Raw genomic sequence first — 27,751 nt, 5'->3', positions numbered from 1 at the left:
ATTACCTTCATCGAAAATGCAGCCTACAATCTGCATCAAAAATGCAGACCACAAGAAAAAAAAGGAATGGAATTCTACTGCCATGACACAGAAAACCAATGCGACAGTCAAAATTGCTCTTTTGGCATTCAGAATGATTTATCAGATATAGGTCAAGCACCAAAAATAAAATGCTTGAAATGTGCCCAGAACTTGGCATAACTATTGACTCTGCCAGGATATAACGAGCAAATTGCTTGGGAAAGTACGGCACTGGCAATTGTAAACCAAGGATCGTAAATTCACGTTGTTTCTTTTAAAGGCAAGCAGCAGATTCTAGATCAAACGCCAGACCTGCGCGGAAGGCGCAGCAAAGTCAAAGCGAAAGCTATAAGAAAAGCCTTTTGAGTGTCTTTTCTAAACACTCATTGCGTGAATGCAGGAATCACCCTTGCTGGGAACCAACTACGGCATTAGTAAAAAGATAATTTCCGCGTAGTAGGACGGCATTCGCTATGCTATTTTTCGTCCTTCTTTTGAGAAGCGCTGTATCCACTAAAAAATTCCAAGGAATTTAGTGTCATTTGTTCGTGCAGTGGCTGACGACGATAGGGATTCAGGCCTGAAGTGAGTATGCACTGCGGTTTATACGTAATCAAGAAGAAGCTTTTTAAACGGGTTCAAGCATTACACTACCTAGCCGTTACGGTATTCGCACTGTGCGACGCCTGGTTGTTTCTTGCGGCTCTGAAACGCTTTATTACCGATATTACCTCGATTCATTTCCCAAGATCGAGCCTGCATAAGGCAAGTTTGTGAGCAAGTCTCAAGCACTGGCGTGGAAAAGTCGCATGATTGATAGACAGGCTGAGCCACCACAGTCGACGATATCAGTGTTCCGAGAAGCAGCTGCTCAAGTGCGCAGTGTTGTCGAGACTTTTGACCCCGTACCGGAGTGGCGTCCCTTTCTGGAAGCTTTTGTGTGTTTGCCACACTTCTGATGAACTATGTTGTGCGTAGTTCACAAATACCGGTGATGAATTCATGTATTAAAAAAAGAAGCAACGGCATGGCTCAGTGGTAGAAAGCTGGGCTGGCCCGTAGTAGACCTTAGTTGAAGCCCCACTGTGTTCTTAGTGCTAATGTTTCTTTTTCTTATTTCATGATGAATACGGACACCGGCGGTGGTGGGGGTGGGCAACAACGGCACCGCACGTGATCCGCGTTGTGATCTCATAACAGTTTTTGCTGTAAAAGGTCACAAATTGAAAGGCACTCTTTTCGCAATCGAGTGCAGGAACCCAGCGAACTTCAAACTGTCTCATGGTGCACTAAAACTAGGCTTCTTGAGGTGAGGACCAAATTGCGGACCCCAGAAAATGCATTGCAATGCCCCTTCACACGGTTTCCGAGTGGACCGAACCGAAGGGTAAAAGGTCCTTCTTCTATTGGGGGGGGGGGGAGGAAAAGACCAGCAAACATGGTTTTCAGAAAGGGTCAACTTTGAATCTAAAAACTGCAGGATTCCATTGTTAGGCAGCTCATACGCTCATATTGCAGCTTATGAGCGCACAGCACACTTCGCACAGATTAGGATTCTCGGGATAAGTACAAACAAGTTAGCCTGGAAAAGTTTGGGGGAATATCACACAAAAAACAAGGTAATAAGTGTGTTAGCGAAACGTCGTTAAACCTGTATGAGTCAGAAACACTTCATATAGAGAGCATATGTGTCCGATAGCTTGAATAATTAAGAAAAAAGACTGATCATGTTGCGCATGTGTCGACGAAGAGTGGGTTTATATTGTAACGATGTTGAAGGACTCGGGGTGTATTAAAACTTATTTATAAAAGTGCGAACCTGTGCCCACAACTCAAAGGAACTATGGTCGTAGCACCTTACAGCAGAACACCAAAGATATCTCCTTCTTCTACTTCTTCAAGAGGAGTCCCAAGCGCGTGGCGCACATCAGCCGGGGCCAGCTGGGTTCTCGTGCTATCATCATCGTCTCTGCCCAACACTAGACGGCGCGCTTGTATGTGCCTGTGCGCGCGGTGATGGGCGCGTTGTTTGAATGCAGGCACTATGTCGCGGCATAATCCTCCTCCTCATACGCATCGTCCCGATGCGTCAGGCAATGAATAGATTCGTGGTAGGCGTCACTGGTCTTCTGGTGATCTTTAATAGTAAGGCTTTATCTGGACTACATGTAACCTCTGTATGGTTGCGGCGTTTTGAGCTCCCGTGTATGGCAGACCTGACTTGGTAAGTTACATCGATTTCACTATGGAGAACTTCGTAAGGCCCGAAGTAGCGGCTAAAAAGTTTTTCAGAAAGTCCACAGTGACGCACTGGGGTCAATATCTATACTTTGTCACCTGGTTGAAAATGCGCTTCGGTACGATGCTGATTGTACCGATAGGAGTCGACACGCTGTTTGCGGCGTATTCTGTATCTCTCCATCTGTCGTGCTTCCTCGGCTCTTTGCAGGAAGTCATCTAGGCCAGGTGGATTGCTGCTTTCATCATTCAGTGGCAACATGGCATCTAGAGGAGCGGTGACTGTTCGGCCTAATACAAGTTCAAATAGTGCCACTCGCGTTGTTTCTTCAACGGCTGTATTATATGCGAACGTGATGTAGGGCAATATCTCATCCCACAGTTTATCTTTGACGTCGACATACATCGAAAGCATATCAGTCAGAGTTCTGTTCAGGTGCTCCGTTAGGCCATTTGTTTTAGGATGGTATGCTGTAGTTTTTCTCTGGTTTCTGTGGGTCATTCGCATCAGACATTTCATTAGGCCTGCAGTAAAAGCTGGGCCACGATCTGCAATTACGACGCTTGGGGCATCATGTCTGAGAACTGTGTTGTTGATGAAGAACTTGGCAACTTCAAGAGCTGTTGCACTGCACAGTGAGTCAGTCTCAGCGTAACGCGTGAGATAGTCCGTGGCTACGACTATCTCCTTCTTGCGTGCAGTCGATGTCGGAAACGGACCTAGGAGAGCCATACCGACTTGTTGGAATGGGGCATGCGGTAGTTCTATTGGCTGGAGGAGGCCTGCAGGTTTCATGGATGGATTTTTGCGTTTTTGACACTCACGGCAAGTTTTCACGTAGCGCTTAACTGATGATAACAGTTTTGGCCAGTAGTATGTTAGGTGAATTCTGGCGAATGTACGGCTGACACCCATGTTTCCAGATGTTGGCTCATCATGATATGCGTGCAGCATCTCGTTTCGTAAACGTTCAGGTACAACGAGTAAAAACTCATCACCATGAGGCTTGAAGTTCCTTTTGTAAAGAACCCCTTCTCGAAGACAGAACGAAGGGAGCCCTCTAAATAAAGTGCGCGGGACTTCAACGTTGAGTCCTTGGAGACGCTGTATAAGCGGCAGCAAATTGGGGTCATTTTGTTGTTGTTGAGCGATTTCCGATGCCTGGACGACGCCTAGAAACGAGAAGTCCTCTTCCTCCGGCTCACTCGTCTCCACTGGTGTGCGTGACAGGTAGTCGGCATCGCTGTGCTTTTTCCCAGATTTGTATACCACAGTAATATCGTACTCTCGTAGCCTAAGGCTCCATCTTGCTAGTCGGTCAGAGAAATCCTTAAGATTCGCCAGCCAACACAGGCAATGGTGGTCACTGACTGCTCGGAATGGTCTACCGTAGAGGTACGGCCGAAATTTACTTATGGTCCAGATGACCGCGAGACACTCGTTTTCGGTTGCAGAGTAATTTGCCTCAGCTTTCTAAATCTTGAGGCTGGCATACTTTAGCACTTTTTCTTGGCCGTTTTACCGCTGGACTTGTGTGGCTCCGAGGCCGACGTTACTCGCATCGGTGTGAACTTCTGTTTCGGCAGTCTCATCGAAGTGGGCGAGGATTCGAGAGGCTTGCAGGCGTGTTCTTAACTCATCAAATGCTCTCTGTTATTCACTTTCTCACAGAAAGGTCACCCCGTCTTTTGTTAGATTAGTAAGTGGTTCAGCAATGTTCGAAAGATGTTTCACAAATCGCCGATAGTACGCGCATAAACCCAGGAAGCGACGTACTGACTTCTCGTCTTTGGGTGACAGGAACTTCGCGATGGCAGCTGTCTTTTCGGGATCTAGCCGAAGCCGTCGGAGCTGACGACGTGTTCGAGGAATCGAAGCTCTTCAAAAGCGAAGTGGCATTTTTCTGGCTTGATGGTCAAGTCTGCTGAACGAATGGTTTCTCATACTGTGTGAAGTCGCTCTAGTTGTTGGTTGAATGTAGCGGAAAATACGACAACGTCCCCCAAGCACGCCAAGCAGGACTGCCATTTCTGTCCCGCGAGGACAGCGTCCAACATTCTCTGAAACGTCGCTGGCGCTGTGCACAGGCCGAATGGAAGCGCTTTAAATTCGTAGAGGCCGTCTGGGGTTATGAATGCCGTCTTTTCACGGTCGCGCTCATCCACCTCAATTTGCCAATATCCGCTCTTGAGATCAAGGGAGAAGTATTTCGCACTCCGTAGTCGACCAAGTGTATCATCGATACGCGGCAGAGGGTATACGTCCCGTTTCGTTACGCTGTTCAGTTTCCGATACTCGACGCAAAATTGAAGGCTGTTATCTTTCTTTTTAACAAGCACTACGGGAGACGCCCATGGACTGCTGGAAGGCTGGATCACGTCATCTGAAACCATCTCTTCCACTTGTTTCTTGATAACGTCTCTTTTCTTTTGCGATACTCGATATGGGTGTTGGTAAATTGGTCTCGTGGCTTCTTCTGTTATAATCCTGTGTTTTGAAATAGCCGTGCTTCGCACCTTAGAAGATGTTGAAAAGCAGTCAGAAAATTCTTTTATAAGGGCGAACAATCGTTTCTTTTGATAATCTGGGAGCCTACCCTATCGGAAAAAAACGAATGGTGGGCATGGTGGAAACCACCACCCACCATTATAGTGGATTAATGTAGTGGGTGAATGGTGGGAAACACCCACCATGGCGCATGGTGGGTATGGTGGGTGCTGCAGTGCCGGCAACACTTGAGCGCAAAATGACGTCAAAATCACCGTGACGAGCTGCAACAAAAAATAAAAAAGAATTCTATAAAAACGGTATAAAAAAACACCCGTCCCGTAAAAAAAAAAAACAAGGCGCCACGGAGAATCGAACGTGCAACCTGCGGATTTCCATTCGAAGACGCTAACCACTGCGCCACACCAACATGACGGTGGTTGCGTGTTAAATACTTAGTTGGCGTACAAACTTAAGGTTCAACTTAAGTTATGTTTGTCGTGTACACAACATAGACAAGATCTACACCTGCTACTAAAAATTGCACATTTATTAAACACAAGCAACTGCGCCCTGTAACGATTGCCACTATGTTATTGGCACTAGTGCTATTTTTTTTTACAATTCACAACTTAAAGGAAAGAAAAAAACCAAGTGGACTGGGGAGCAGAAAAAGTTTACCGGCGGGGTCTGCCAAGTTTAATATCCGTTTCGCGCTCGTTCTAAAGGGCGACATCTGCTCACGCTTTATGACGCTTCTAGGCTCATTTCATAGATACGCCCGCCTAATTTATTTTAGTGAGTATTGGGATGCTTTTCGCGCAATGTAGAGGGCGGTCGCGCCAGCGCAATGCTGTTGCTCTTTCGCTAAAGCAACAACTACATAACGGCTTGGCCAAAACGAATGCAGTGTACCGGAAACATTACGCTATCATAATGGTTCACCAAGCACACGAATTGCCACGTCTGAGTTCTCGTACAAAAGCTAGAGAAGTGCCGGCGAGTGCGACCGGCGGCTGTCGGTGAGAAGACACTAAATTACGTTCTCTGGGAGTGCTTTAATCACGTCGCATCGATGTTTGTTGCTTCTTGAGCGAACAGCATACACAATGAAAAATGCTTCATTTAGATTGATGCCATATGGCTGCGCTGTATTGTCGTACTTAATCGTCGTAATCGTGTATTCTCAAACCCGGAAGCACGGATAACACAATTGTACGGGCTCGGTCAGTAGGCCTAACCTTTGGTGGAAATCATGATGGTAGAACATGTAGTGTACAGATCCCAGCTTGGTACACTATATAATTTGCCCGCCATTATAAGCCCACCCATCATCTCCTTACTGCTTCCCAGCATTATCGCGATGGTGGGCAGAGCTTCTCAGCTTGGTACACCATGTGGCCCACCATAACAAGCAGCACCCATCATCTGCTTAGTGCTTCCCAGCATTATCGCAATGGTGGGAAGAGTTTCTCAGCTTGGTACACCATGTAGCCCACCATAATAAGCACCACCCACCATATGCTTAGGGCTTCCCAGCATTATCGCAATGGTGGGCAGAGTGTCCCATTATTGCCCACTATCTAGCCTCTGCTTTCCACCATCATTTCCACTTTACCCATCATCTGTACACCATACCACCCAGTATGTCCCGGCATAACCACCATATTTTCCACTACGTCCCACCATAGCCATCATAATTTCCACCATGCCCACTATTATTTCCACCATGCCCACTATTATTTCCACTACGCCCACCATGTTTTCCAGTATCCACCATGGCAATTTTTCCAATAGGGTATGGTTGACGGTAACTGATGCGTTCACGTTGCAGATCTCTTGTAGAGTGGTTGGCGTTGTCGCTAAACTGCATGGTTCAGTCGCCATGCAGAACTTGTGGAAATAGGCGATAGCCATACTTTGCGCGATATGCTGACATTCATTCCCAAAATTCGTAAGGAGGACAACTGAGCGGCCATTCTTTAACTGAACAACACTCCTCGCCACGCAAATTCTTTCGTTTAAAAAGAGCTCTACGTTTCCATCCGCTATTCCTCCGTGGTCACAAAATGCCTTATTTTCAACAAGCGCCATTATAATACAGCGTGGTGGCACGGTGACGTCATCATCTACAACGCGCAGAGCAGTAAGACGTCGCTTTTCTGAGTCTTGTTCGGTCGAAAACGTTAGTCGAAAACGAGCTTGTTCGGTCGAAAACGTTACACTAGATCTGCGCAGATTAATTATGGATACATTGGCTTGCAGAAAATCCATTCCTATTGTGAGCTTCTTTGAACAGTGTGGCAGTACGATGAAGTCAGCAACGTAAGTAAAGCCTCTTATTTCGTGCCTTGAGGTGCATGTGCCAAGCAGTGTAATAGTCTGGCCACCTGCTGTGCGTATATGTGCCCCACTCCATTTCGTCACAACCTTTTTCAGTTTCTTTGCCAATGTGTGACTCATTACCGAATAATCAGCGCGGGTGTCAACTAAAGCATTTAGCTCGTATCCGTTCATTTTCATTCGCGAATCTGAAGTAATCTTCGCACTGCTGCGCTTATCCTCGTAAACATAGCATCGTCACCTTGAAACCGTAATGGAGAATCTTCGCAACTGTAGTTATCAGCGGCCTCACCTCCACAGGTCGCTTGCTTCAGTTTTCCGGTTGTGGGCTTGTAGAACGCTGCCCAGACCGTGCGGAAGAAGCACGTGGGCTGGGTGATTGGTAACGCCTGGGTGACGGCGATCTTGGCTGATGTTGGCGTGGAGTGAGTGGGCTCTGGCGCGTGGGCAAGTACTCTCCAATCTCCGTTGGCCGTTCACCATTTCGAGGGCATGGTGCGTACAATAGAAAGCCCCTTAATCCTACCTGTCGGTAAGGGCAGAAGCAGGTGACCTGCTTCCCCGCCATGAAAACACAAAGGCCTGCGCTCATGGTCACGCCAGATATCACTTTTCCGGGGCCTTTGATCCACGCAGCGAGCTACACCACGGGCTCGTGGCAGGTAGGTAGCCGTCGGTTCCAGTAGACGAGGTGCGCTACGAACTGTCTGTGGGCAAGGAGAGGTCATCGCAACTGCTGCATTGGTGTGCGCCACGTGTTGTCTGAGTATTTCAGACTACGTTGGGATGCGTGGGATCGGATGTGGCGCACGCTCTGACTCACGTATTACCTGCCTCATTTCATCTCGTACTACGTCGACGACAGACAGTGTTGCTGTAGTGTGAGGTGCTTGCAACTTGCTGAGCTCTTCCCTGATCACCGACCTGATGAGATCTTGCAGGGCGTCCATGTCACTTCGCTGGTCGCCAGAGAAGACATTGGCAGGTGCGTAGTTTATGCTTCCATTGTATTGTCGAGCCCGCTGTTCTAGCGTTTTCTGGATGGCTGTCGCTTCCGTATGAAACTCCGCAACTGTTCGTGGTGGGTTGCGGACGAGAACAGCGAATAGCTCTTGCTTCACCCCACGCATGAGGTGGCGTAGCTTCTTATCTTAAGTCATATGGGAATCTGTGCGCTTGAACAGGCGGATCATGTCCTCGATATACATTGCGACACTTTCGTTGGTGAGTTGGTTTCTGGATTCGAGCGCAGCCTGCTCCTTTTCCTTGCGATCCGCGCTGGCATAAGTCGCCAGAGCTTGTCACCGAAATTCATCCCAGGTCGTAAAGGAGGTTCCATGGCTTTCATACCACGTCTTTGCGAAGTCCTCCAAAGCAAAGTATACGCGGCGGAGCTTCTCTCTCTCGTCCCAACCGTTCAAACTTGCCACTCTCTCAAAGAGGTTCAGCCAATCTTCTACGTCTTCATACAAGTCGCCATGAAGTACTGGTGGCTGGTGAGGCTGATTTATCACCATTTGGGCCGGTGTTATATGACTTCTCATGGCGGTGGCGTCCATTGACTGAGTTCCCCTTGGCGTGAAGTGAAGTGGACTAAATTCAGGTGAATCACCTCGAAGACGGCGACTGGTCCTCTGATGCACAGGTGTCAGCTCCCCAGGATCAACTCGCCGGTGGTCGGGGCAACGCTGTCTTGCGTTCGTAGGGCTTTGATTCATTACCCAGCACCACCACCAAAAATGTAACCATGTTGAAGGACTCGGGGTGTAATAAAACGTATTTAATAAAGGGCGAATCTGCGCCCACAACTCGAAGGGACTATGGTCGTAGCACGTTACAGCAGAACACCAAAGATATCTCCTTCTTCTACTTCTTCAAGAGGAGTCCCAAGCGCGTGGCGCACATCAGCCGGGGCCAGCTGGGTTCTCGTGCTATCATCATCGTCTCGGCGCAACACTAGACGGTGCGCATGTATGTCCCTGTGCGCGCGGTGATGGGCGCGTTGTTTGAATGCAGGCACTATGTGGGGGCATAATATTAGCTTGTTTCCTCAAGAAATAAACAGCTGTAATTGAGCGCCTACGGTGTCTAAATTTGTTTCTTTCTGTGAGTGGTTGTTCTTTCAGCGCGACGCTGAATATTTATTCAAGACATGCACCAGCTTGCCCGACAGCGAGTTCAACTCGAAAACAGTGATTTCGATATTCTGTTGCTTGCGGAATTGTGGTTACACTTTGAAGTTGCTGATACAGAGGTCCTACCCGATTCAGATTAATTTAGCATCTTCAGAAAAGAAAGAGATAATAGGCGGAGTGGGGGTTTTCTTATTGGAGTGACAAAACATATCGTATGTTTTGTCATCCATGATGCTGCTATAATAAAACATTTGTGGGTCATTGCGCAGAACACGTAAAGAACGATTATTGGCATTTGCTATCGACCGCCAGATAGCCCCGATACATTCACCACTAACTTGCATGAAAACATAAGTGATGTCAGAACGATGTTTCCAAAAGTCGCTATGCTCCTTTTCAGTACCTCCCCAACAATCGATTGGGTAATTTGATTGATATGTGGGCTTTAACGTCCCAAAGCGATCATATGATTATGAGGGACGCCGTGGTGGAGGGCTTCGGAAATTTCGACCACCTGGGGTTGTTTAACGTGCACTTATATCTGAGCACACGGGCCTACAACACGATTGAGGTAATTTACGTTCTTTCTCGTGAAACACCTGATTTTAATAAATGCGAAGCATTTCTTAGTGAACTTCAGTGACTTTGAGCCTATCTATCTATCTATCTATCTATCTATCTATCTATCTATCTATCTATCTGTCTATCTATCTATCTATCATCTATCTATCTATCTATCTATTTATCTACCTATCACCTATCTACCTATCACCTATCTATCTATCTATCTATCTATCTATCTATCTATCTATCTATCTATCTATCTATCTATCTATTTATGCAGCCACCTACGACTTGGCTGTTTTTAGCTCCCTTGGCTGTTTCAATATTGCTATCGATAACAAAATTGGTATGGAATATTATTACGCTGTGTCCACCATAAGTGATTAGTCGTAAAATGAAAACCATAATATTTATAACGTGAATGCCATGATTTGTGTTTCATGCTCTTCCTGATTTTGCGGTGGTTCCGTTCACATGACATAACGCAAACGTTTATGGTATGACATGACTGCAAGGCGAACATAGGTGATGGATTCTAACTTAAAAATTATAATATATGTCATGTGTGTCTTCAGTCATGACTACACGTCACACCCATGGGGCTCTCGCACTTGTTTTCCTGGCTTCACAAGTACCGAATTTGGTATTACGGGACGAGAATGAACGACGAAATTATATGACTGGTGCAAATACGATAATCATGAGATGTGTGTTCCTTACAACATGCCTACATGCTACGCTTATAGTGTGCTAGTGGTCGTTTCCCTAGTGTACGTATGCCAAACTTGGTGTTTCGTGACGCCAACGGATGATGAACGTATATGACTGGTGCAAACATGATAATCATGTCATGCGTGCCATGTAATAACATGACAACATACCACGCTCAAAATGCGCATGCGACTATTTCGTTAGCTTTGCATATAGCAAATTGGTATTACGTGACATGAATGAACTACGCTCAAACGTAATAAACTTAAGTTGTTTTTCATGTGAAACTTAACTAACATGTTACGCTCATAGAGCGTTCACGGTATTTTCGTGGTCTTTTGACATATACCAAATTTGGTGTTGCGTGACGTTAATGGATGAGAAGATATATGACTGGTGCAAACATGATAGTCATAACAGGAGCGTTATGTAAAACATGACTACATGCTACAGTAGTTGTGCGCTCGTGGTCGTTTTGCTAGCTTCACATACAGCAAATTGGGTGTTTCCTGACGTCAACTAATGACGAAGGCATGTGGCTGGTGCAAATATGATAATCCTGACATCCATCTTCTGTAAAACATGACTAAATGTACGTTCATAGTGTGCTAGTGGCCGTTTCGCTAGCTCTACGATTATTATATTTGGTATCACGTAACCTAAATAAATGACAAAGGTAAATGGTATGTCCAAATATATTAATCACGATATGTAAGTCACGTATGGCATAATTTACGCCCACCTTCTAATGTTGTGCTGATTTTAAATTGGCATATCAACCTTTCTCATTTGTGCTTGGCATATCATCAATTGCCTATGTACGTGGAATCTGCCAATTTTTACCCTCACCTTGTATTTTTCCTTCGTAATGTTAGTTGACACTCTCACCATAGATCTAAATAGTATATTAGATTTAGTGGTAACATCTGCTCCAAAGGCTGTCGCTTCGATAGGATGCATTCATGGCTTCAGCGATTATCGCCTTCTAGCACTGACTATCAAAATACTAAATATCACGCACCACACTACATCTGTGCATATTAAGCTGCAAAAATCTAACTTCAGCGCCGTGAGCGATGATGTGCGAACATTTTCCAAATCACTCTTATAAATCATTTCATGCTGGTCTGTTCCTGAAAGCTGCACAGCTTACAAAAAAAATTATTGGAACTAAGCCAAGCTCATATACCCCGCATGAAGCTACGTGTAAACATATTAAAACCTTGGTTCCACGAGTCTCTTTTAACTCTAAAAAATAAAAAAAGCGTGTTTTAAATAATTCGGCGTGAACAGGTACGGACACATCACGAAAAACACAAGGACTTAGAAAGCGAATACTGTAACACCATTCGTGTCGACAAAAACAATTTTATTCACACGATGTGGCTTCCCTCATTAAAAGCAACCCCAGAATATTTTGAAATATGATCACTCCTCTGAATACCCATAATGATATAGCATTATCGGATGGTAGTGAGAATCCTGTTGCTCAAGAGGACTGCTCATGTATGCTGAATAATTACTTCAAGGCTGTACTTACCAATGAAGGTCACTCAAATGTGGCGCTGCCTTCAGAAGCAACGCATCAGAATATAGAACTGATACTCTTTGCCTCCCATGGAATATCAGCGTTGATCAACAATCTTAAATTATCGAGTAGTTGGGGCATAGACGCTATAAACTGCGAAATCTTGAAAAACATCGTGAGCATTTCTAGCATTACATTGTCCCACATATTGCAACAATCTCTATCAGAAGCAGAAATCTCCGAGTTTTTGACAGTGGAAAAAATTACTCACGTCTTTAAGAGCGGTGATGAACGATGTGTCACTAACTAAAGACTCATAATACTAAGAAGTATACAGTGCAAAAGTCTCGAACACATCATCGCTCTCAAATCTGTAGAATTTTTAGAAAAAAATGACTTCTTTGCAAATCAGCGTGGATCATAAAAGGACTGTGATGTAAAACACACCTCATCGAATTCTCTCATGAGCTATACTAGAATATGAACAATGACTTCTAGACAGATTGTTTAGACAATGACTTCTTCAAAGCATTTGATTGCGCGGCGCGTACCTGCCTCATAGCTAAACTTTCTTTTTTACTATTGAATTGTTAATAATATCGTGGATTAAAATTTTCCTATCATCTCGCAAGCGATTCGCAGCCATAGGCAGCGATTCTTCCGAGTAAATTGACGTCACATCTGGAGTACCGCAAGGAAGTGTGTTAGGCCCTTTATTGTTTTTAATTTCCATCAATGACCTCGCCGACGGAAATGAACCCCACATAAGGGTATGCACGAACAACTCTGTGGTTTGTCGTAAGATTTTCTATAGTACTGACCACGTTGTCTTACAGCAGGATCTTGATAGAATCAGCAACTGGTGTTCATATTGCCAAATGACAGTTAACACGGGCATTATCAGGTAACTTACTTTCTGTCGTATACGTACCAACCTAGCATTTGATTATTCGCCTAGAAATCATTCTGTAAATCACACATCTACGTATAAATACTTTAGTATTCACCTGACATCGGACTTGCCTTGGTCTAACAATATAAAAAATAACCACAAAGGCCTCGCGTACACTTTGTTTCATAAAATGAAATTTTTGGGATGCTTCGTCAAAGACTCGAAAACTAGCCTACCTATTATTCCTCTATCTACAGCTGGAAATACCACACACATAATCAGCTAAAGCACTTGACTTGAATAAATCAGGTAACGGAGAACATCACTCTAATTACAGACCAATCTCTCTTACCCCTCATTGTTTCAAGATGTTTGAGTAGACCCCTGATCGAATTGTTTTACTCCAATGAAATTTTATATAAACTCAACATGGTCTCCATCGCGGTTATAGCACTGAATTACAGCTAGTCGATTTCAGCTATGACCTTTGTTATAATTTAGGTCTAGGCATATAAACAGAGGGCTTCCTCACTGATTTATTCAAAGCCTTTCGTTTCCTGATTTATTTTTATCTACTGTGAAAGTTAAACGCCATTCGAGAAAACCTTCGCATTGTTTCTTGGATTGCCAGTTTGGTCATACGCACTGACAACTTGTTTCTATAAATTAGATCGAATCGCCTCCCATTGACGTCAGCTCCGACATTCCATAAGGATCTGTGCTAGGCGTTTCATTCTTTTTATTACTAATTATTGACTTACCTTCTACTAGGGCATTTTAACTGAGGCTCTACATAGGTGAATGCGTTCTATTTGAAAGTATATATTCTATTGTGATGCAACGGTGAAGGCAACCATTATGAGGCCCAGAAGGCACGATGAAGCGACCGCAACCGAGGCAGATAACCCAGGCAAGCCAAGTTCTCACACCAGATGAAGACGATGACCACTCATGATGATTAACATTAGCGAAGAAAGTAGATGTGCCTAATAAATGCCAACACTGATTTTTTCACCACGTGAAAATGGTCATCATGACCACAGTTTTTGGCCGCAGTATAAAGCGAAGAGGAACGCCGTTTGAAAGGCTTCATGCAGGATAGATGTACTATTTCTGCTGCCCGGCAGCAGCAGCCGCTCAAAAAAGAATGGGTGCCACGCGAAAATTGACAGCAGACGTTTGCTGCAAACAAGTTTAGGGAACAATACAGCGTAATTGAAGCTTGTCGCACAGGCCAGGAGTGTGAATGGGTGTAAGAGAGAGGACTTTGTCGCCAGGGATGAAGGACTTTGCTAAGGCACGTTGCCGGGCTAGTTGGTTGGGATTCATCATTTTCACTGGTATAGCGCACCACGACAAGGACACACACAAAGGAGAGATTCACACACACACAGCGCTACGTGTGTGAATCTCTCCTTTGTGTGTGTCCTTGTCGTGGTGCGCTATACCAGTGAAAATGATGGATGAAGGACACTGCGCGATGAGAGGCATCATATCCAAACTTGCGATCCTGTTGCTCGGCTTCAATGTTGAAGCGGGCCAGCTGGCGGCGATGATGTAGACGAGGCAAGTATTCCTTTCTTGGGGATAAACACCGTTTAACAAGCGCAGAAAAAATGAAACATCGAGGAAAAGAGAGGAGAAGCAACCATGGACGAAGTTGAACGGCAAGTAACCAGTTGTCCGCTGCATGGTGGTATTATAGGCAAAAGTAACAAACAGCGAAATGGTGTCCTAGTTACTGGATATTATATCTGAGAGTGTGCGATGAAAGCGCTCAATCAGCCCGTTCGTCTGAGGATGGTAACTAGAGCTTGTTTTGTGTGTAGTGCCGGATGTCTTGAACAATTCTTCGGTGAGTTCTGAAAAAAAAAAATACTCCTCCACGGTAGCGTAGAGTTACACGAGGAGCACGGTGACGAAGAAATATTGCTCGAAGGATAAAGTCAGCAACTTCCGAAGCGGATGCAGAAAGCACCGGAGCTCTTTCGGCATATTGGGTCAGCATATATTCGGCAACTGTAACTATCTATCAATTGCCCATGAAAGTCATAGCAAGTGCGCCATAAAGGTCAATGCCAACTACCTCAAATGATTTCACGGGACATGGGAGAGGTTGTATATGTCCGCTTCAACTTGATTTAGAGAGCTTGCGATCCTGACAAAGGGCACACGAGGAAACGTACTTCATGACACTGGTGAACAAGCCCGGCCAGTAGTAGTGACATCTTATGCGGTTGTCCTTTTTCTATAAACCCATGTGTCCAGCATACTTGTCGTCTTGATATGTCTTGAGTACTTGAGCCCGAAGAGAGCGAGGTAGAACAGGCACCTAGCGTTGACCATCAGGGTGGTAGATATGATGGTACAGGACGTGGTTGTCGAGTTTGAATTGCGTCAGCTGTCGGCGAAGGCGGGCGTTAGGGGGCCGACAAGTCGTGTCAAGATTGATTGATATGTGGGGTTTCACGTCCCAAAACCACCATATGATTATAAGAGACGCCGTAGTGGAGGGCTCCGGAAATTTAGACCACCTGGGGTTCTTTAACGTGCACCCAGATCTAAGCACACGGGCCTACAATATTTCCGCCTCCATCGGAAATGCAGCCGCCGGAGCCGGGATACGAACCCGCGACCTGCGGGTCAGTAGCCGAGTACCTTAGCCACTGGACCACCGCGGCGGGGCAAGTCTCGTCAAGGCGGTCCATGATGCTGCGGCAGTAAGAATTCGCACGTTTGTGGAATAACAACGAACTGCACTCGTTCGGAGAAGTTGGGTTTCGAGTAGCTAAGAACGAAACATGCGGGGAAGGTCGAAAGCTCCTCGAGTGCGGCAGTGATGTGTTTGGAAAGTAGCTCAGATGGGAATGGGCAACGCGAAAGCGCGTTGATGTCTTGATGTTTTTTTTCGATATGTATGCAATACTGAATTCATGTTTCTGTAAGCGAAGAATCCAGTGACCAAGGCGGCCGGACAAGTTCTTGAGTGTCAACAGCCAGCACAAGGCTTGATGGTTCGTAATCACAGTAAATTAGCGACCGTGAAGATAAGGTCGAAACATTTGTATAGACCATACGGCCGCTAGGCACACCTGTTCAGTGATGGTATTGTTACGGGGGTTTATTCAGGTTCACAGCGACCGGGAAGATAACAGCAGCAGCAGGCAAAGTGTAATCAGGGAACGAACAGCCAAGCGAGCCCAGCGATGGCATTGTGCTTTCGCATGTGTCCAACTTCTTCCTCACAATAACCCCCGGTATCGAGAAGTAGCCATGCTGGCGACCTAGAGAGAGGTCAGGGGGTCATAATACGGCTTGAGACGGTTAATGTGGACTGTTGTTTCTCGCCCCCGACGACGAAGTTCGGAAGATGGCGTAAAAGGTTCAACCACATAATTAACAGGAGAGGTATGCGCAAACACGCGGTAGGGTCCGTGATATTTCGGAAGAGGCTTAGACGAAAGGCCGGGAGCAGGAACTGGCGGGACCCAAAGCCACACGAGAGAGTCGACGGCGAAAGGGTCAGGAGGGATGTCGGAGTCATGACGCTGTTTTTGGCGGCACTGTTGGTCGTAGGTGAAAAAACGGGCCAGTTATCGGCATTTTTCGGCGTGGTGAGCCACCGCAGACACAGGCTAGTAGTCGTGAACGTCTGGATGATATGGCAAAAGTTTATCAATGGTGCTAGTTGGTTCACGGTCGTATAGCAAGAAGAATGGTGAAAATCCGGTGGTGGCTTGGGAGACGGTGTTGTAGGCGAATGTGACAAACAGAAGAATAAGATCCCAATTACAGTGCGCTGACGCAACGTACATAGACAACATGTCACCCAGAGTTCGGTTCAATCGTTCCGTTACTCCGTTTGTCTGCGGGTGATATGCGGTAGTGATGCGGGTAATAATTCTGCATTCGGATAGGAGTGATTGCAACACGTCTGAGAGAAATACACGGCCGCGATCACTGAGCAGTTCACGAGTGGCACCGTGGCGGAGAACAAAGCTGCGTGGAATAAACGAAAAAACGTCCTTGGCTGTTGCGGAAGGTAATACAGTGGTTTCGGCGTATCTTGTCAAGTGATTCATGGCGACGACAATCCAGCGATTGCCAGCGCCAGTGCATGGGAGAGGTCCGTACAAGTCAATGCCGAAGCGATCAAATGGGTGCGCTGGGCAGGGAAGTGGCTGGAGAGGTGCTATGGAGAGGTGCTATGGAGAGGTGCGAGACTGCTTTGCGTCGTTTGCAGGCGAGGCATGAACGGACGTATTTGCAGACGAAACTGTACATTCAGCGCCAATAATAGCATAGGCGAAGGCACATGTACGTCTTGAACACGCCACCATGGCCACACTGAGGGTCGTTGTGGAAAACGGAGCAGAGATCGCCACAAAGATGGCGGGGCACGACCAATAACCATGTGTGGCCATCGTCGTGGTAGTTACGGCGGTATAAAAGACCATCGCGGATAGCGTAATGCTGCATTTGGCGGCGTAGCGCTCGTGAAGCCGGGGTGGTCAGGGGGCTTGTCAAAAAGTTTAGAATTGTGGTGATCTTAGGGTCGTTTTGTTGCTCCGAGGCGATGTCCAAGATGTGGAGTGGTGAAATATCGTGATTGTGACTGGATGCGCTGGTGTCTGAAATGAGTGGAAAGCGTGACAGGGCGTCAGCATCAGAGTGTTGTTGGCCAGAACAATATACAACCCTGTATGTCGTATTCCTGGAGTCGGAGGACCTACCGAGCAAGGCGACCTGACGGGTTCTTGAGGTTTGACAACCAACACAGAGCGTGGCGGTCTGTTACGACGTCAAAAGGACGACCGCAAAGATGGGGGCGAAACATCTGTAGAGCCCATATGATGGCCAGGCACTCCTTTTCGGTTGCTGTGCAATTGGTTTCGGGTTTTGTGAATGCACGACTAGCCTATGCAACCATGTATTCGGTGTTGGCATCGTCACGTTGTGTGAGCACACCACCAAAGCCGACACTACAAAAATCAGTGTTGGAAATTGTTTGAACCTCCCGCGCGAATAGCGCGCGCACCAAGAGACGGAGAACGACGAGGAAGAGGAAGAGACCAGCGGAAATAGAACACGCTCTTTTACCATGGATGCTGGCGTTTGCGTCTCCTTCATTTGGTGCCTTTAAACTCCGAAGCGTGGTTTTCCCACATCGATTTTTGGTGCCGACGACCCGGGAATCAAGCCTACAACGACCCGAGCCTTTCATTCCTGGTGTGGGTGAGCTGCGCTGCGAGCTAGACCGACATGGAGCGAGCGAAGAGCAAGCGGGCCTCGCGGCGATCGATGAACACGAGAATCATCAACGAGGTCAACCAGGTGCTCCAGTCCAATGAGTTCGAGCTTTCTGGACTTCGAATGCTGCACGGCCGCCTACGCGCCAGCAACGTGGAACTTAAAGCCTTGAACAACGAGGTTGAAACCCTGATCACTGACGACCTGGCGGCAGACGACTATGAGGTGGTCATGCAATACGATGACGCCGCTAACAGTACTCTGGCGTTGCTCGAGCACCACATTGAAGTTCTGAAGACTTCTGCTACGCCGGCGTCGTCTACAACTCCAGCCATGGGCGCAAGGACCTGTGAGGGTGCACCGAGCGAGCATGAACGACTTCCACAACGTGAGTTCGGCGCACGACTTCCCAAGCTGGAGCTTCTTCGTTTCGATGGAAACGTGATCAAGTGGCAACCCTTTTGGGATATGTTCCTGCACTCCGTGCACGAGAACCCAAGGCTGTCCAACACAGACCGGTTTCACTACTTGGCCTCACTTCTAGATGGACCTGCAGCTCAGGCCGTCGCCGGTATTCAGGTGACAGATTCTTGTTACGATGACGCGCTGGAAATTTTGAAACGTCGGTTTGGAAACAAGAAAGTCATTGAGCAGAAGTACTTAGGAAATTTGCGCACGCTCAAACCAGTGAAATTAGCGAGTGATGTCACTGCTCTGCGCAAGCTTTTCGACACAGTTCAACTAAACAGGAGGGGACTGCGTAGTCTTGGAATCACGGAGTCATCCTACGCGGCTATGCTGAATGAAGTTCTGCTCAAAGTCATACCAGCTGACATTGTCGTAGAATACTTCAAAAAAGAAAGTATGGAGAACACGACGGAAACGAGCCAGGCTTCATCTGATCAGGAACTTGAGCAGCTGATGAAATTTCTCCGCATCGAAGTTGAATGTCGAGAAAAGAGTTCTTTAGTGAACAATTTGCCAACGACATCGAACAACAGCGTACCTGTATTAAATAGATCATTCAAGAAGCAGTCCGCGACTCCTACAGCATCCGTTCTTCAAAACAAGACACTATCTTCCCCCTCGTCCTGTTTTTTCTGCGCTGCTACCGATCACAAGACAGAGGACTGCACGAGTGACATGACTCTGGCCGAGAAGCGCAACAAACTTGTAACAGACGGTCGATGCTTCCGGTGCACGTCAAAAGGACATCTGGTCCGCAATTGCCGGCGGAGAGTGCACTGCCAAGCATGCAAGCGCAGACACGCCTCCTCGATGTGCAATGCTAGTAGTTCTGAAACACCATCAGTGACTAATGCTCAGAAGAAACCGAATGCTACGGTGCAAGTTTCCACTCAGAGAGCTTCAGTTCCCCGACTCATCAATGATGTTCTTCTCCAGACTTTTCGAGCTTGGGTAACGACTTCATCTCATTGTTGCTATATACGCGGTGTTCTCGACAACGGAAGCCAGCGAACGTTCGTCACTGAGAGCGTCGCTTCCAAGCTAAGTCTACCTGCTGTTGCCGAGACCGAACTCGCCATCAGTGCGTTTGGTAGAGCGAGCGACCCAACCCGACGATTCAAAATGGTCAAGATCACGCTCCGCAGTCAGCACGACGACCTAACCATTGACATTGAGGCCATAGTGGTGCCCTTTATTTGCGAGGAGATGATTGAAGCACCAAGGCAGAGTCGTCTTCTTCAAGCCATCGCAGCGGAGGGGAAACATCTGGCTGACGCAGTCGTTTACCCGAGTGTAGATTGTGAGCCAGGTGTGAGTGTCCTCATTGGATCGGACCAGCTTTGGAAGTTGATGCCCAACACGAGTGAAGTGAGGTGGGATGAAGAAAACCCTGCCTTACTCGCCATTAACACAAAGATGGGCTGGACTCTCCAAGGCCCCTTATCTGGTGGTGGAAGCACGAGTAACAAAGCAAGCACCCAAGTATGTGTTCTTCGAACAGGTTCCCACGAAGACGACCAGATCGCCTTCCCATTACAAAGATTTTGGGACCTCGATGCTATCGGAATTGCCGACACGCCGACGTCTCAGTGCAACGCAGATATTTTGGAAGAATTCAACAACACTACCAGGCTTCGGAAAGGACGCTATGAAGTTGCGTTGCCATGGAAATCACCTCTCGTCGACATGGCCGACAATCGCAAAGTAGCCCTTTCGAGGCTCCATGGACTCGTCAAGCGGCTGTCACCAAACGACGAAGCCATGAGAGCCTACGATAAGGCTATCAGGCAGTATGAGGTGGACGGTCATGCTGAAAAAGTTGAAGATGCCCCTTATTGTACACAGCACCTATACTACATGCCGCATCGAGAGGTAATCCGCGAAACATCTACGACGACGAGACTTCGCGTAGTCTTCGACGCATCATCGCATGCATCAGGAGCTTGTTCTCTCAACGAACAACTCGAAAAAGGTCCTAATCTGAATGCTGACCTTTTCAAGGTTTTGATCCGGTTTCGCCTTTTCGCCATCGGAATTACAGCAGACGTGCAGAAGGCGTTTCTACAAATCAGCATTCGAGAAGAAGACAGAGATGCTCTTCGTTTCTTGTGGTTTGAAGGGCTACCAATGTCAGGCAGACCACTGCCAAAAATACAAGAAATGCGAATGACCAGAGTTCCATTCGGCACCTCCGCAAGCCCTTTCCTATTATCTGCAACGTTGAAATACCATTTCGATCACGTTGAACAAATTTACCAAGTAACGGCCGCAAAACTGAAGGCAAGCTTCTACGTCGATGACCTAGTTTTCGGAGCTTCAACGACAAAAGAAGCGCTACAACTCTACGAAGAGACGAAGGCCATAATGGAGCTGGCCGGAATGAAAATGCAGAAGTGGTCAACAAACTGCGACCTGTTAAGAGAGAAGCTCAAGCAAGCAGGAGAGACGTCAGCTGAGCAGGTCACACAATCTAAGGTTCTTGGGCTATCCTGGAACTACACCGACGACACCATTTCGGTGAAAATTGACTCTGTGACGAAAGTCTTAAAAGCGGGACTTTGTACCAAGCGAACTGTGCTTCAGGCTTCATCACGAATTTTCGACCCCTTGGGACTGCTAGCACCGTTCACCATTCGAGTTAAAATACTTTTTCAGAAGATATGGATGCAAGGACTCGATTGGGAAAGCGTTCTCCCCGAGACATTGAAGATCGAGTGGGACAAGTGGACTGTCGAACTTCAAGACCTCAAAGACTTTAGAACCAAGAGGTATCAACTAGACAACAGCAGCCCTGATAAAAGCACTCACCAGCTGCATATATTCACGGACGCTAGCCCGTGTGCCTACGGAGTAGTGGCATACATACGAGTGGAAGACAGTACCGGAGCGGTTCGACTCCAGCAGCTGCTCGCTAAGTCTCGGGTCGCTCCAATCAAGGGTCTCACTTTACCACGCCTGGAACTCGTCGCTGCGGTTCTTGGAGCTCGACTTCTTAAGCTACTTGTGGATACTTTGCCACACACAAATATAGAATACTTCTGCTGGACCGACTCCCAAGTTTGCTTGAGTTGGATCAAGTCTACAGCCACCAAGTGGAAGCCCTTCGTTTGTAACAGGGTAATTGAGATCCAAGGGCTCACAGACCCGAGTCGCTGGAGACATTGCTCTGGAAAGACAAACCCAGCCGACTTAGTTACAAGAGGGATATCAGCGCATCACCTTTGTACTAGCGATTTATGGTGGCATGGGCCTGACTGGCTATCTGGTACCCAAGAAACGTGGCCGGCAAGTGAAGCTGGTCCTCATGAGTCAACGGATGAACTATGTAGATCAAACGACGAAGACACAACAGTTTTGGCTTGTCAATGCTCGCAAGCAGAGCCACTTTTCGAGCTCGACAAGTACAGCAGCTGGATACGAGTTGTTAGAATCACAGCTTGGATTCGAAGATTTATTCACAATTGTCGAGTGCACACCAGTCGTCGTCTGATGGGCCCACTCACTGCCCCTGAGATAAAAGAAGGCGAGTTTACATGGATGAAGAATGCACAAGCGGAAGCCTTTAGTATAGAACTCGCCTCATTGTTAAAAAACCAACCATTAGCTAAGGCATCCCGAATTCGTAATCTGCATCCATTCCTGGACAATGATGGGATTTTAAGAATCAAGACCCGGCTTGACAACGTAAAAACATCAGAATACGTGAGGTGCCCGATTCTACTACCAGCTGACCACCGCTGCACATACCTCATCATCGACCGCACGCACCGGCGCCTGCTGCACAGTGGTGTAAACGATACCCTTTCAGAGCTACGCGAGTGTTTTTGGGTGATTAAGGGCCGCCAGTGTGTGAAAAAAGTGCTCTCTAGGTGCAAAGTGTGTGCTAGATTCAAGCTCCAACCTGCAACAGCCCCTACCGCACCACTGCCGACCGACAGGGTTAAGAGATCACACCCTTTTCAAGTTGTGGGTGTTGACTTTGCTGGTCCCGTTTTTGTGAAAGGAACCAGTCCCGTGAAGGCCTATATCGTTATTTTTACGTGTGCCGTCGTTCGGGCGATCCATTTGGAGTTGTGCTCCGATATGACGGCGGGGTCATTTTTAATGGCTTTCCGTCGGTTTGTGTCGCGACGCGGCTTGCCTAGTGTTATTTATTCCGACAATGCTCTAGCTTTTCATGCTGCCAGTCGCGACTTAAAAGTGATGTACAGAGCTTTGAGAGACTTCCAAGTACAGGACTTTTGCTCTAATAACCACATTACCTGGAAATTCATTGCAGAACGTAGTCCTTGGTGGGGTGGATTTTGGGAGAGGATGATTCGCACTGTTAAAAGCTGCCTACGGAAAATTCTAGGGAAAGGTTGCTTTGATTTCGAGCAGCTTGTGACCATTCTTGCCGAAGTAGAAAATGTAGTGAATTCTAGGCCATTAACGTACCTCTCCGCTGACGCTACCGATCCAGCTGTACTTACACCTTCGCACTTTCTAACCGGTAGGAAGTCTACTACACTGCCTAGTGCTAATACTGCTGAAACGTCGGGAACTCGCTCCGATACTTTAAAGCATTGGAAGTACAGGCAGCAAATAGTGGCTGATTTTTGGAAGCGTTGGTATAAAGACTACCTCTTGTGCTTGAGGAGTGCACACATTAGGCGAGTACAGCCTTGCAACCAGCTTAAGGTTAACGATGTAGTCGTCATTAAGGAAGACAAGGTGCCCATAACTTTTTGGAAAGTTGGTAGAGTTACTGACGTGTACTTATCAAGTGATAATCACGTTAGAGCCTGCAAGATTGTCTTGGCAGGAGGTACGGAAGTTACGAGGCCAGTACAACTTTTATGCCCGTTGGAGCTGGGCGATTGAACTTTCGGGCGCGGAGGATGTTGGAAATTGTTTGAACCTCCCGCGCGAATAGCGCGCGCACCAAGAGACGGAGAACGACGAGGAAGAGGAAGAGACCAGCGGAAATAGAACACGCTCTTTTACCATGGATGCTGGCGTTTGCGTCTCCTTCATTTGGTGCCTTTAAACTCCGAAGCGTGGTTTTCCCACAATCAGTATGAATTTCTGTGCGTGCGCTCGGAGCGAAGTGACGAAAATTGGTGGAAACGTAAGCAGGCGTCGAAGTGTTGTACACGCATCGTCACAAGCTTCTGGCCAGGTAGAAAATTCCTTCTTGCCTTGGAGGAGTGCATTGAGAGGGGCGATGACACTAGCAAAATTACGAACGAAGCGCCGAAAATATGAGCATAGGCCAATAAAGGTGCGCAGTGCTTTCAGGTGAGTAGGCTTCGGTAACTAGGATACGGCTCGAAGTTTAGCAGGATCGGAAAGAATGCACTCTGTACTTCATAAACAACCACTAGAATGTTATTTTCTTTTCTTTTTTTTCAATCGTACGTGAGCACCGTATGGAGTTCGGTGTGCCATTGTTTCTGTTGCCTTGTACAAATGGGAGGTGGGGCTAGTCAAGCTGCTATAGCGCAGCTTTTTTCCTACTTTCCATGCCACAATTGTTTCTTGCTTGTGTAAATCACGGTGTATCGTTGTGGTGAAAATAAATTTCAACTTTCTTTCAACTTTCAACTTTCAACTTTCTTTCTTTCTTTGGAGACGACGTGGCCTAGTATAGTTAGTTTTCTAGCGGCGAATAAGCACTTTGTCAAGTTAAGCTGGAGACCGGCATTTTGGACACAGGTCAAAACTTGATGCAACCGTTGTAGATGGGTCGAGAAATCTGGCACAAAGACGACAATATCGTTCAAATAACAGAGGCAAGTGTGCCACTTCTAGCCGCGTAAGATGCCGTCCATCATGCGTTCAAAGGTGGCGGGCGCGTTCCACAGACCGAATGGCATTACAGTGAATTTGTATAATCCATCTGGTGTGACAAACGCGATTTTCGAGCGGTCAGTTTCAGCCATGGGCACTTGCCAGTAGCCAGAGCGGAGATCCAAGGAAGAAAAGAACTCCGCTCCTTGCAACTAGTCGAGTGCCTCATCGATTCGTGGCAACAGGTACACATCCTTGCGAATAATCTTGTTAAGCCAGCGATAATCGACGCAAAATCGTATTTTGCCATCTTTCTTCCAATCAAGGACGACAGGTGATGTCCAAGGACTGTTGGAAGGTTGAATGGCACCGCGTTTAAGCATGTCAATTACCTGGTCATCGATAAGGCGCCTCTCACTCGCCGATACATGGTAAGGACGCTGAAGAATGGGCGCGTGGCTTCTAGTGTCGATAGTATGCGAAACACTCGTTGTGCGGCCGAGTGCTCTTGCTTGGCAGTCAAAAGACGAAGAGAAATCATCGAGCAAGCGAAGAAGTTGGTCTCGTTGTGTCGTCGTAAGGTCACTGGCTATAGTTGGTGTGAAAGATCGCGGTAATGGCCGAGGAGTTGATGTCTCGAGGGTGGCCATAATAGTGGGGTCGTCCATGGTCTCCAATATCAAAGATGACGCCAGCGTCTAGGCTTTGCCAAGGGTTTCCCGGCGTCGCGAAGTGATTGGCTCGGGCGATGGATTATTGATGTACATCGCAGACGCACCTGAATGGAACTCGAGAACAGCAAATGGCAACGGAAGTGATCAGCGGCGAACTAGAAGTGAAGACGATGCGAAAAGCACTGAGCCGCCGTCATCAGAGTCGCAAGAGATGGAGACAAGAACAGCAGACTGGGCAGGCACAATGGTGTCGTCACAAACATGTGATTTTGCGACATGTGTCCTTGTAATCGATGACATCTGTCGAAAATGGGAACAACTAGAGTTCAGCGCGGGTACAATTGATGATCGCACGATGTGTACACAGGAAATCCTACCCCAATATTATGTCGTGAGAACAAGAAGGCAGCACAATGAATTCGACCACATAAAGAACATCCTGGATGACGTCACGGGCTGTGCAGGCACCGGATGGCTCGACGTGGTGGGCGTTGGCTGTGCGAAGGGATAGTCCAGAAACAGGCGTCGTGACTTTTCTGATATGACGGTAAATGTAGGCATCAACCGCTGAAAGGGCAGCGCCGGTGTCGACAAAGGCTAGCGTCAATGTTCCTTCTAGGGCGACTTCAATAACTTTTCGGGGAGAAATTCGAGGCCTTGTGCATTTTGCCGAAACCGCAGTTCTCGCCTCCTGAACTGCGCCTCTTAGTTTTCCTGGCGCACAGGGCTCCACCGTCGGTGCATGGGGGAAAGGGAACGGCGGCAGAGGAGAAGGCGAGCGGCGAGAGGAGGGTGGGGTCCGGGAGTTCGGATCAGCTTCGTCGTCGTCTGAATAACTGTGGCGGGGTTGACGTGGCGCATACGTGGCCCATGGTGGACGCACACTGTTAGAGTTAGGTGGTGCACGATAGCGACACTAACGGGCCACATGTCCAACTAGGCTACTATGAAAACAAATGGGACTGTTGTCTGGCGTGCGCCAAGGGTCGTCGGCTCGTGCGTATTGTACAACTGGGCGGTTGGGCGGGTGGCGATACTGGCGGGCAAATAGGCGGACCACGAGGGCTGCAACCTTGCATCACCGGCCTGGAAGCGACTGCGGCGTACTTCAGGGGAGCAGCAGTCGGAGCCTGATAAAGCGAAGGCGAGACCTCTTTGGCGACCTGGTCCCTGATGATGTTTTGGAGAGGGGGCGCCAACAGGGAATTCGACTGGTCGTGAACAAGCGGCATCAGCGAAAGCTGGCGAGCGACCTCTTCACGAACGAAATTTTTAATCTGTAGCAGCAGCACTGAGTTGTCAGGAGCAACAGCCAATCCCGACATTGAAGTCGCCTGTGAATGACAGCAGCGCGTGGCTTTGCGTTGTTTGCGCAGCTCATGAAAACTTTGGCAAGGACTTACAAGTTCAGACACTTTGGACGGGTTATTTGCCAGCAGCATCTGAAAGGCGTCGTCTTCAATCGCTTTCAAAATATGCCAGATTTTATCGTCATCGGCCATTGCGACATCAACGCGGTTGCACAGGTCGACAACGTCTTCAATGTAGCTGGTGAATGTTTCCCCATTCTGCGGCGCGCGGCCACGCAACTGTTGCTCGGCTCGAAGCTTGCGAACAGCAGGGCGCCCGAAAACTTCCGTCATGTGCGTTTTGAAAGCAGCCCACGTCGGGAAGTCGCGTTGGTGGTTTCAATGCCACACGCTGGCGACGCCACCCAAATAAAATGACACGTAGCTGAGCTTCGAAGCGTCATCCCAGTGGTCAATCACGCTTACCCGTTCGTATTCGGCGAACCAGTCTTCAACATCCTCCTCTTCTGTACCGCTGAACATTGGTGGGTCGCGTTGACGCGATGGGCCAGGGCAGACCAATGTGGGCACCAGGGCAGCAGGTTGTTGCTGTGGTTAATTTGGTGCTTCATCCGGCATTGCAGAGGCTAACTTGAGTTTCCGGCTGCGAAGTTCCACGTCGGCACGACCCAGCAGCTCTACCACTTGTTACGGGGTTTATTGAGGTTCACAGCGACCGGGAAGATAGAAGCAGCAGCAGGCGAAGCGTAGCCAGGGAACGAACAGCCGAGCGAGCCCGGCAATGGCAATGTGCTTTCGCATGTGTCCATCTTCTTCCTCAAGTATAATTATTTTTGGCAGGGGTCAGTGCACGGATTGCTTATGAGATGACCATCTCACGTGAAAATATTTCTCGCTGTAAAAGAATACCACCAATGACATGACCACTAGCGTCCGTATGCAGGAGCATACGCATGGTTTCGTCGAAACGAAAGAGGACTGGTTTGGATGTAAGTGCACACTTCAATTGGGCAAACGCCGATTCACATTCAGGAGACCACACAAACGCCACGCCTGAGCCGAGCAACTAGTGCAGTGCCGAAGCTATTGCGGCGAATTCTAGAATGAATTGGCAAAAATATGAAGCGAAGCCGAGGAAACTGCGCACATCTCTGGCTTTTTTCAGGACGCAAGAAGTATTGGACAGCGGAAATCTTGTCTAGATAAAGACTAATACCATCTTTGCCTACCATGTGGCCGAACACTTTGTCTTGCTCGCAAAATGGCACCCCATGGTATTCAGCTGAAGGCCTGCGTTTGCAAGGTACGTGAGAACTTTGTCCAGTCGTTCGGAGTGCTGAGGGAGGGTTGCCGAGAA

The 27,751-nt window shown here is 47.6% G+C and overlaps 1 protein-coding gene across 7 annotated transcripts in view; it reads right to left on the bottom strand.

Moving 5' to 3' along the window:
• Positions 1–27,751, bottom strand: part of LOC119170521 (polyamine-transporting ATPase 13A3) — a 1,084,416-nt gene that overhangs the window by 817,463 nt on the left and 239,202 nt on the right. The gene's annotated exons all lie outside the window — the stretch shown is intronic.

The sequence above is a fragment of the Rhipicephalus microplus genome, chromosome 3 (assembly GCF_043290135.1).
Source record: "Rhipicephalus microplus isolate Deutch F79 chromosome 3, USDA_Rmic, whole genome shotgun sequence".
Taxonomy (NCBI): Eukaryota; Metazoa; Arthropoda; class Arachnida; order Ixodida; family Ixodidae; genus Rhipicephalus; species Rhipicephalus microplus.
This window is presented reverse-complemented; position numbering and strand designations above follow the sequence as displayed.